This window comes from Montipora foliosa, chromosome 9 (assembly GCF_036669935.1).
Source record: "Montipora foliosa isolate CH-2021 chromosome 9, ASM3666993v2, whole genome shotgun sequence".
Lineage (NCBI taxonomy): Eukaryota > Metazoa > Cnidaria > Anthozoa > Scleractinia > Acroporidae > Montipora > Montipora foliosa.
Window position 1 is genome coordinate 25,313,065 of NC_090877.1, and position 10,717 is coordinate 25,323,781.

Here is a 10,717-nt window from a genome sequence, read left to right on the forward strand (position 1 = left end):
GTGTTCAGTTAACTTGTAAATTATATTCAGAGGTCTTTTGTAACTGATTCTAGCTTTTAAATGTAACGTTTATTATATTATTCCTTTTTCTCTTTTCAATTTATATATATTTTTAGACATTGTAACCGAAAAGCCAAATTGGGAGTTACAATAAACGTATGTATGTATGTATGTATTATTTATTTGTTTATTTATTGTTATTATTATTACTTAAAGCACAATTACAAGAGCGATAGAAACAATTACATAGTTAATTACTAACGGCTTACGCTACCCACTGACACTAATTACAAATTTACAATACATTACATTCACGGTCAGCTAGATCTAGCTAAGGGTCTTCTTAATAATACAAACTATAAAGTAATTTATACAGATACTATGTATCTGTTACACTGTTGCAACCGTATATTTAACTATATACCTGCTACTTAGCTATTGAGAAAAGAAAAATTATGACAACATGTTTTGCCATTTTTGGTAATGAAGAGATTCTTTTTTATTCTTTTTTGCAATTGAAAATTCTAGTTTATCGGAAATATCAAAGAGAATTGTTATCTCATCAAGCTTATCCATTTTCATATTATAAGCAGCTGATTAGAAGATGCTCAAAAAGTGCACATCGGAGAAGGAACTAAATTCATTTTATATAGGATTCTATTAGTGTAGAGAATACGGTTTAGGATTTTGTATTGAAAGGCTCTCGTTCTGGTGTCAAGAGTGACTCTACCCAGTAATTGATAAATACGTTTCCAGTCTACAATACCAGAAATGTTATATAAGGAATTAAACTTAGATTGGGCAGTTGGAGGAATCTGGATTCGTTTGACCAGGGTGGAATAGATTGATTTTGAATTCATTGTAGTTACGTCTTGAACATCATCGTCTAAGACAATTTTGTCAATTTGGAAAAAATTGAAAAATTGCCTTGTAGGAGGGAGGAGGTAATCTGAGAAGGAGAGATTCCTCCCTCTAAAAGCATCCCAGCTTTTTAACTTAGAGTTGTTTGAGACAATATCTCCAAGTTACACAAAACCTACTTCTTTTATTCTCTTATTGTATATTGATTGCTTGTTAATCAAGAGGTTCTGGTTGTTCCAGATGATCTCATTTAAACGTCCTGTTTTGTAGCTAAGATATCATGATAGCCATTGAAGTCAGACCAAGTTACAAGACATTCTTTATAAAAAAAATGGTAATTTGCAGGGTAGGCACGATGGATTGAAATTGCACTGAAGCAGAAAACTAGTTCCTACGTTCTTAAAATAGTGAAACAAGAAAACTTCCCCAGGGCTAACATTATCATCAAAATACCTTTTAAGACACACAATTCCTTGAGTTTTAATTAAAGATTCAGGGCGAGGCATTTTGAGGGCACCATCTTGATATTCACTAGTTGAGGCTAATCTCTTGATTTTGTCTTTGCCTCTGCACACAAAATTGAATATCACAGAATTTGTTTTTAATTATATCCTTATCAAAGGAAATAAGAGAGGGTCGAGACATAAACTTAGGCATAGCGAATGTTTTGACTAATTGAATGTTAAGTTTCTCCATTGCCAGCAACTTGAAGACTTTTTTGATGACATTAAAGTTAAATCAAAGTTGAGCTCTTTACGTTTATACTGATCATAAGTAAAAAAGATATCCAGTATTTTAATAGGCTCGTTCACCTTGTTTATATCGAGAACTTCGTGATTTCGATAAGAACTTCCTAACCAGTAGGCTTCTTTTTTGTCCTTATTAAGTTAAGCCCTGAACATTGACCATATGTGTTCAATAAGGAACTAAGAGAATCATAAGATTCTTTATCACGTAACAGTTTGTGAAGTCATCGGCGAAGGCGATGCATTTAATTTCTTTGTCTTCTACTACTATGCCTTTTATATCTTGATTCTGTTTGATAGGGGCAAGTAGGGTTTCCAAAGCTGAAATAAATATATAGGGCGAGAGAGGATCTCCCTGTCTAACCCCTCTTCCGATAGAAAAAGCGGAGTTGCTACGCCATTATTCATAATTCAACTCGATATATTAGTATAGTACCCACTCAACAAAGGATTCTCCAAAATTGAAAATTTTCAAGGTTCTGAAAAGAAAGTTCCAACTTAAGGAGTCAAACACTTTCTCAAAGTCAATGGTTACCATAAGACCAGGAAGATTGTATAACTTTGTGTAGTCCGTAATTAATATCACCTATACTCCGTACTGCATCAAAGATGTACCTTCCTTTTTACATATTCATATTGATCAGCACTAATTAAACCAGGAAGAATTTTCTCAAGTCTTAATGGTATTGCTTTGGACGCGATCTTAACATCCACATTTAACAAAGAAATGGGTCCCCAATTCGCAAAATATCTTTTATTCTTGTTTTTCTCCTCACAAAGACGGCTTCTCCCTTCTCTTGCTTTTGTTTTGGTATATTTCATTGTTACTTGTCTTGTTTTATATTAATTAAATCCCACAAAAGGCCTTTGTCTATAAATTCTACTCATCACGTAAGTAAATACTTTTAAAACTCATCTTAAGACCCATCCTCGGAGACCCAGGGTCAGATCGTGGAGACAAGGGGAAGTCTAAACTGGCAAAAGAAAACTTTAAACAAATCCCGCACACTTGGAAATACGCTACTGTAACGACACCTGCGAAAGGTTCAGCGTATTTCTCCGCCGATATTCCGAACGATTTCCTGTACATTTTGTGCTATGATTGAGACTTTTCTCCTCGAGCAAAACCTTGCCAAACGAACCAGGCAAGTATGGCGATCAAGTTATTTCCGTGTAAGAAGACACGAAACGACTTCTCATTGGGCAGAAAAACACAAAGAATTTCTGGCACCAATCAGAATTGAGAATTACCCCGACTGTCTGGAACTGGCTGGTAAGAACGTGTCCCCAGGGGCTCTTTTCGCCCCACTATGCTTTTCTTTGTCGCCTTTTTCTTTTACCGGTTTAGACTTCCCCTTGCTTCCGCGATCTGCCCCTGGGTCTCCGAGGATGCTTAAGACCCTATTTTTTAGACATGCATATACTTAACAGAGATTTTAATAATACTTGCCCTTATTATTTATCAATTAGTTTTTACCACATTGTATATATATATTCTTCATTTATTAGTCCTTGCCATATATTTAGTTAGATATTTATCTATTATTTTTCGTGTTTATAACTTAAGCATGCGCATCTGATCATAGTCATGTAAAGATGCGCACTAGAAATGAATAAATTATTATTATTATTATTATTATTATTATTATTATTATTATTATTATTATTATTATTATTAGGGAACGTTGTCTTTTACAAGGTTGATATATTCTGGATCTTTTAACAGGCTAGAATTCAATTTCCAATATGATGGTCCAGTTGGTTGCTTTTCAACACTGTTAACCTGGAGCACTATAGCGGCGTGCTCTGTGTGACGAAGCAATGAATGTAGCGGTATTGGAGGAACTCAACTATATTTAAACTGTTCAATAAGGGTTACAATGGCGGTCAAAAGGTGAAAAGGCGAAAACTTGTTCAGTCTTAATGACGTAAACAATCACAGGATCTAAATACAGTCACGACCGCCGACCAGAAATCACCATGCATAACAAATGAGAACTAGCAAATATCGACAAATCAATTAAACGTTCAGAGCACTGTTCAGACTATTCCACATCTTCCGGGGGCACGCAGATGTCCTTAACCCGGTCGGCAATTCTCCTGATAGCCTGTCGTGCAGCATGTCTTTGTGGTCTTCTCACAGGGGGTGGAGTTTGTACTGTGGCAGCTCTGTTCCCTGTGTGACTCACTTCCTTGGCCTGAATTTCTAGAGAGTGCAATCTTGTTATAGGGCGGTTTGTTGTTCCATTGGCGGTGCGTACATTGGCGGAACGTACAAGTCCATCATGACCTCTGTTAATGGATGTGACAAGTGCTAGTTTCCAGTTTACTCTCGGGCTGTCATCGTGGATGAGAACTACATCGCCAACCCTCACAGATTCGGTGTTGACTCCTGGTCTTTTGTAAAACTCTCAAAGGGAAGTGAGGTACTCGTGACGCCAACGTTGCCAAAAGTGTTTAATCAGTAAGGCGACACGTTTTGCTTTCCTCAGGAAATCTGCGTTCGATTGGTAGGTGGGATCACTCACTTCGTCGCTCTCTACTAGCGGATGTGGAAGTGACGTTATTAGTCAACCATAAAGTAGGTGTGACGGGGCTAGTGCCTCTGCATCCTTAATGTCTGAAGAAAGATAGGTCAGGGGGCGGTCATTGAGAATTGCTTCTACCTCAACAATAATTGTTTGAAGCGTGCGCAGGTCTTTCTTAATGGTGGATTTAGTGAGACGTTGAGACGTTCCCAAAAACCCCTATACCAAGGTGCCCTCTTGGGAATGAACTGCCATTCAACGCCTTCCCGTGCAAGTGTTTCCTTGAGTGCATGAGATTCAAACAGTTCCTTTAGTTCATTGTTTGCTGATAGAAATGTTGAAGCATTGTGGGATATTAGTTTCCTTGGAAGATATTTGCGACTTGCAAACCTGCGAAAGGCGAGTAAGAAGGCTTCAACAGTTAAGTCTTCGACAACTTCAAGATGAATAGCTCTAGTTGTTGTGCAAGTAAACAAATATATGTAGATCTTTGTTTCAATACCAGCGTTTCGAACATACAAGGCTCCAGTGAAGTCCACCCCAGTGGCGTCAAAGGGCTGTGTTTGTTGCATTCTTGACTTTGGAAGGGTGGAGATATGATGCCAAACGTGCAGCTGTCAGAGCTGCCATAACTTCAAGTTCAGGAAGGGTAAAATGCTTCCTTGTCGAAGCAACACGCGACTTTGCCATGGTAAGTGAGGATTGGTTTCCACGTACTAAGTAAGCAGCGGCTCCATAGGCTCTCTGGCTTGCGTCCGCAAAAATGGGTAGTTCTGTGTCATTGCCGTCAACACAGACATCAGAGGTGAAGTAGCAACGCGGGAACTCAAGTTTGGTTGCATTTCCTATCTCCTTCGCTAGAACACGCCATTTTTGATCAAGAGAGGGTGGAAGTGGTTCGTCCCAATCTATCCCTTCCTACCACAGTTCTTGTATCAGAATCTTGGCAGCAGCTGTGACCGGTTGGAGTAGGCCGAGTGGATCAAAGACCTTTGCTGTTTCTTGTAAAGCCTCTCTCTTGGTTGATAACGGATGGATAGAAGTTGCTTGCTTATATGAGAATCCCACTGTGTCTGAAGTTATGTTCCATAGTATGTCAAGTACCTTTTTGGCTGGGCTTGTGTCAAGGACTTGATCCTTGGCTGCAAGATGCTGAAGTCCAGGACTGTTTGAACTCCATGACGTGAGATTGAAATCCATTGGTGACATTGTGTTCCTGGCATCTTGATAATAGTTATCTGCTGAACCATCATCACTTACTCCAGAGGCGAGGTCGTCCACGTACAGATTTCTTAACATATCTATGCTGACTTGGTCTGTAGACTGTGTGAGGTGTTTGTTGAGAGTGGCATTTAAGATGAAGGGGCAGCTTGTGGCACCAAACATAACAGAATTGAATCGGTATACAATGCATTCATTCTCCGAGTCATCTGCATTAGATAACCAGTAGAATCGTGTGGCATCTCGATCGGCTTCGTCAAGGTTTACATGTGAAACTGCCTTTTCAATGTCCGCAGTTATGCCATACTGGATAGAGACGAAATCTTAGAAGTATACCAGTAAGGTCATTGAGCAGCGGAGGACCTGGCTGCCTGGCTGTAAGCAATCATTCAAGCTGGGTTGATCACCTTGTTTGAAACTGCAATCGTACACGATGCGTAGAGGAGTTGTGGTGGAGTCCTTGTGGACAGCATGGTGGGGTATGTAGTGACATACTTGGTTGGTTGTATCTGGATCTTTCACCTTTTCAATGAAACCTCGAGACTGATGTCATTGTACAAGTGTAGTTTCTCAGGATTTGCAGATAGTCGTCTGACCATGGAGCGAGTTCTCTGCTTAGTAATTTCTGCATTTGATGGTAAAGGGGGATGTTGTGGTCGCCATGGCAACCTTGCACTGTACCGGCCGTCCTCCAACATAATAGATGTGTCTTCATAATACTTATAATAGATGTGTCTTGATTCAATACGCCAGAAACGTTCCAAATCAAATTTTTCTTGTTGATGCTCGGTCACAACACTTAACATAGAAGTGTTGAGGTTCTCCGAATGGTTACTTTTGGAGAGGGGGCCCGAGAGGAGACACCCTATCTTTGATTTGGCTGCTGTGGGACCTGGACTCTTGATAACTTCGTTTCCCTCTACATCCCAGTAATGATCCGCGCCGATTAGAATATCAACTGTGAAAGGTGAATCATCAACGTTAACGTGTGCTAACGTCAGTCCCCTTAAATGCGGCACGTCCCTTACATTGGCGCCAGTGTAAGTAGTGAGGGGTGCAGCGGTTGTTGATACAATGATCACGTGAATTGGAATGGTCTCCTCTTGAGTGGTTTCAAGGCAAATGGTAGCAGTGTTAATGCGCTTAACAGATGATGTGTTTCCACCGAAAGTTGACAGGGATATTGCCTCTTGCGTTTCTGGTTTCAGATCAAGCTTGGCTGCCACATCTGATGTAACGAAGGAGCGTTGAGATCCCTCGGTATACCTTGCAGCGGTTATGTGATTTGCATTTAGATAGTGAATGACGATTCAGACAGTTAAAGCATGCCCTTGCGTCACGTACAATTGAGTGTCTCTTTTCCTTATCTGTCACAACATTGCAGTCAGTTCGACTGTGTTCACCCTTACAAAAAAAGGCACATTCGTTTGGTGGGGCGGTCACCACTGTTAGAAGCAGAAACAGGTGTACGAGGCCTTGAAGCCGTGAGAAATGTAGCAGTAGTAGCAGTTGTTGAGTTGCCACTGAATTCATAATCACAAGAAGTGTTATGACCCCCCTGTAAGATTTCAATTTCATTCAAAATTGCCTTGCGTAAATTATCAAGTTGCCACTCCTTGTTTCCACTTTGTCTTTGCTAGATTTCTCTTAATCCCGTTAGGTAATTTCTACTGAATGATAGGAACAAGAATGTCCCCATAAGTTTCTGTTTTCTTTCCTAGTGTCTCAAGTCCCCTGATGTGAGTCTTAAATGATCGGTGGGTGATGATAGGTTCAGTAGTGCTTCCATGTGTGCGTTGATGATCTTGTGGGGTCGAGCGAATCTCTCTTCCAGCAACTGGATACTCTTAGCGTAATTAGCATTGGTTAATGGCAACCCGGCAATGACTCTTTCAGCTCCGTCGCGTAACTGCGCTCTCAAATAATTGAACCTTTGGACATCACTGATTGTAGAGTTATCGTGTACTGCAGACCGGAAAGTGTCCCAAAATGATTGCCATTCAAGCGGGTTCCCATTAAACGATGGTAATACAAGTTTAGGAAAACGGTTACTTTTAAACGAATGACTTGTACTCAGCGGCGGCGATGTAATCAGTGAATTCTGTGATGAGGCGGATAGATTACTAGAATGATCGTTACCTGGTGTTTTAGTCGACGGAATTGGGTTGAATTGTTGATTTTCTTGTTCCGTTTGCGACGTAGATGGAATGGATGGTTGATTTTCCTTTCCCATTTGCAGCTGTTGTGGTAAGGTAATGCCGGCATCTTGATGAGAAGACGCATGATGACTAAAATTCTTGTTTGTGAGCTCGATGAACCTCTCGGCAACGCATACTTTCTCTATGATAAGCCCATCTAGTTCCTCTGCTACGAGTATATCCTGCTCAAGATCCTCAGGTGTTGCCAGCAAAACTACTATCTTGTCGTTAAATTCCTTAAGTGTCTCTTTTGCTTTAGCTGGTTGACGAATGACCTGAGTAGAGCGATCTGTGTGTCGGTAATTGTGTCCTTTGCTGTGTCATCGATTTTCTGTCTCAACTTAGTTACGTGCGCCTTGTGCTAACAATTTGGTTAATTCCTCCATCCTGGTCCCGGCACCGAAAAATGTGACGAAGCAATGAATGTAGCGGTATTGGAGGAACTCAACTATATTTAAACTGTTCAAAAGGTGAAAAGGCAAAAACGTGTTCAGTCTTAATGACGTAAACAATCACGGGATCTAAATACAGTCACGACCGCTGACCGGAAATCACCATGCATAACAAGTAAGAGCTAACAAATATCAACAAATCAGTTAAACGTTCAGAGCACTGTTCAAACTATTCCACAGTCGGTTTTGCTGGCTGAAATTATACCCGTGTTGTCCACATCATCTTGAAAATCATCGCTTATTAGCCAATAATCTAGCCGACGTTGGACTAAAGGCTTATTTTGTTTCAACGTGAAGCGCTTTTGATCCGGGTTCCTGAGTCTACATATCTCTACCAGGTTAAAGTCCAACATTAACTCACGGATTTTCGTTACCACGTCTCTTTTAAGAGACATTAAAATCACCTCCCATGATAAACTTGTAGTCCTGGTCATAGTCACTCTCAAGTAAAGTAGTCCTGAGATTTTCATAGAAGTCAATGGCCTCATAGCAGGGGCACCCAACGAATCTGTTCCTCACTTTATCTGTTCCCCAGAGGAATCTTGTTGGCTGGAAAAAATACAGGTGTTCCGATGAGCTGGCTGGGAAATTTATAATTGATAGAGGTTGTGCCTGGGAATTACTGACTTTTTCTAGCATTTCAATCCGAGCTGGCTGTAGAAACTCTGAAGCCGAAAGATGAATACCGAAGTGCATCCTGTCTTTACAAGCCGCAAGATCAAAGATGAGCTTAAAGCTAAGGAACCTAAACCTCCAATTGTCAACCAGCAAAACGTTGTATATTCCTTTCAGTGTGATCTGTGTGATAAAGATTATGTCGGCTTTACAAGCCGACAACATGGAATCGAGCCATGTGAAATCGCCAAGAACTTTAGGGTTCTGAGGAAGTGCTCGAACAACTTCGATTGTTTGACTTTTGAAATGTTTTTTATTCGGGACCTTAAGGCAAAATTAAACAAACAAAGTGATTCTATCCGCGCAAAGCTGTTTGCTTAACACTTCCAATAGTTTTCATTCTTTTCACCTCTTATTTACACTTTATTTTCGCATTCTGTTATTTTTATTGTTCGTACTTAGCTTTTACCTTCATTCCATTGTTTCAGAAATTGTATATATGCGGAAATTTTATTCACGAACTCTAACTTGAAAATAACCGTGGAGCGGTCGAAACGTCGTTCTTATTTTTTATCGCTCGATTTTATAACTAAATGTTTTAGTAAGAACTTATTACTTCGTATTTTCATTAACTGGGGTATAATAATACATTTTACAACAAATTGGTCGTTGGGTGCCCCTGTCATAGGTTTTGTGAGGAGCATAAATGTTGATCAACAAAACAGGATAATCTTGAACTAGCGCTTCAACGATGACAAATCTGCCATGACTATCTTTCCTGACCGACTTCAAGTCAAATTGTAGGGCCTCACGTATTAACACCAGAACGCCATTGCTATGATTTGATCTGTGCGAATAATACATGTTTCCCGGCCACTGAAATTTCCAACTATCAAAACATCTGGCGTACTAAGTGTCTCTTGCAAAAAAATAAAATCGTCTTTCTGGTCCCATGTAAAGATCGATTTACGTTTGTTGAGATCACGAATTCCTCTAACATTTAAGGATAAAACATTAAAGCAGACGTTATTCATACAAATTGGTTGATCGATGTTACATTAGTAAAAGCTTGATAGTGAGCAGAATATAATAATCGGGTACGGTATCTAACAGGCTGCGATAAAAAAACTACATGGACATAAAACGAAAACGAAGACTGAGGGCGAAAATTGGTGAACAAATCCCACATACCTCTTGCTCCTGAAAAACTGTTTACGAGCACAAACAACCGCCTTTTACATCATTCAACCCCAAGCTCATTCACCGGAGTGTGTAAAACGTCCTTGAGGTGTGAAATAAAATACGCATAACATATAAAGTAGAAAGTGTCAAATATAGCAGGAATTTTCTACTACTTCTGAAATCAGCATTTCTAGAGAAAATGGATAATCATGATAGCAACGCTAACTCAGATAAACTTCTTACATTTTACATCTTGACGTATTTACCGTTGATGCAAAGCTCTGATCTACTAAAATATTGCATTCTTCAACTTTTCCATTAGAATCTTTCAGATCTCATAGATTTCTTTTGGGAGGTCTTCATACATCCTGTATCCTGTGTCCTTGAGTTTCCGTCCGCATTTGGAGCACCCGTTCTTGGTCTGAAAACCTTAGGAAACGCGCAGTGATGATCCTTTCTCTTCCATTTTCCTTTCTCGGCTTACCCATTCAGTGTACTCGTTGATATTCAATGCTCTGTGCATCATCTATTCCCAGAACTCTCTCTAGGAACTCAGCTAGCACCGCTTTTGTATTTTCGGTGGACACTTCGCCCCCTTAAATAACTCCATCTTCTTCGCTTGATGCGCAAGTTCCGGGGATGCCTTCAAATTTCAAATTTCCACGACGACTATAGGCCTCCAAGTATAGCAGTTTCTTGCGTGTGTCGCTAACGTTGTCATTATTTTTGTAAGTCTTAGCTATCAATTATTGTACTTGCTCGTCAACGAATGCATTATTTTTTTCCAACGAAGTGAAGTTATCGTCTAAGGCTTTCTGTTTAGTTTTCACTGTGTCTACTTCTATCTCCAAAGACGTTACCTTGCTTTGTAGTCCTTTAACTGCTACGTTCAGTTCTTCCCATTTTTTTTCCAG

At 39.9% G+C, this 10,717-nt stretch overlaps 1 protein-coding gene across 3 annotated transcripts in view; it reads left to right on the top strand.

Annotated features, from left to right (window-relative positions):
• Positions 1 to 10,717, top strand: part of LOC137970828 (NLR family CARD domain-containing protein 3-like) — a 57,351-nt gene that overhangs the window by 38,226 nt on the left and 8,408 nt on the right. The gene's annotated exons all lie outside the window — the stretch shown is intronic.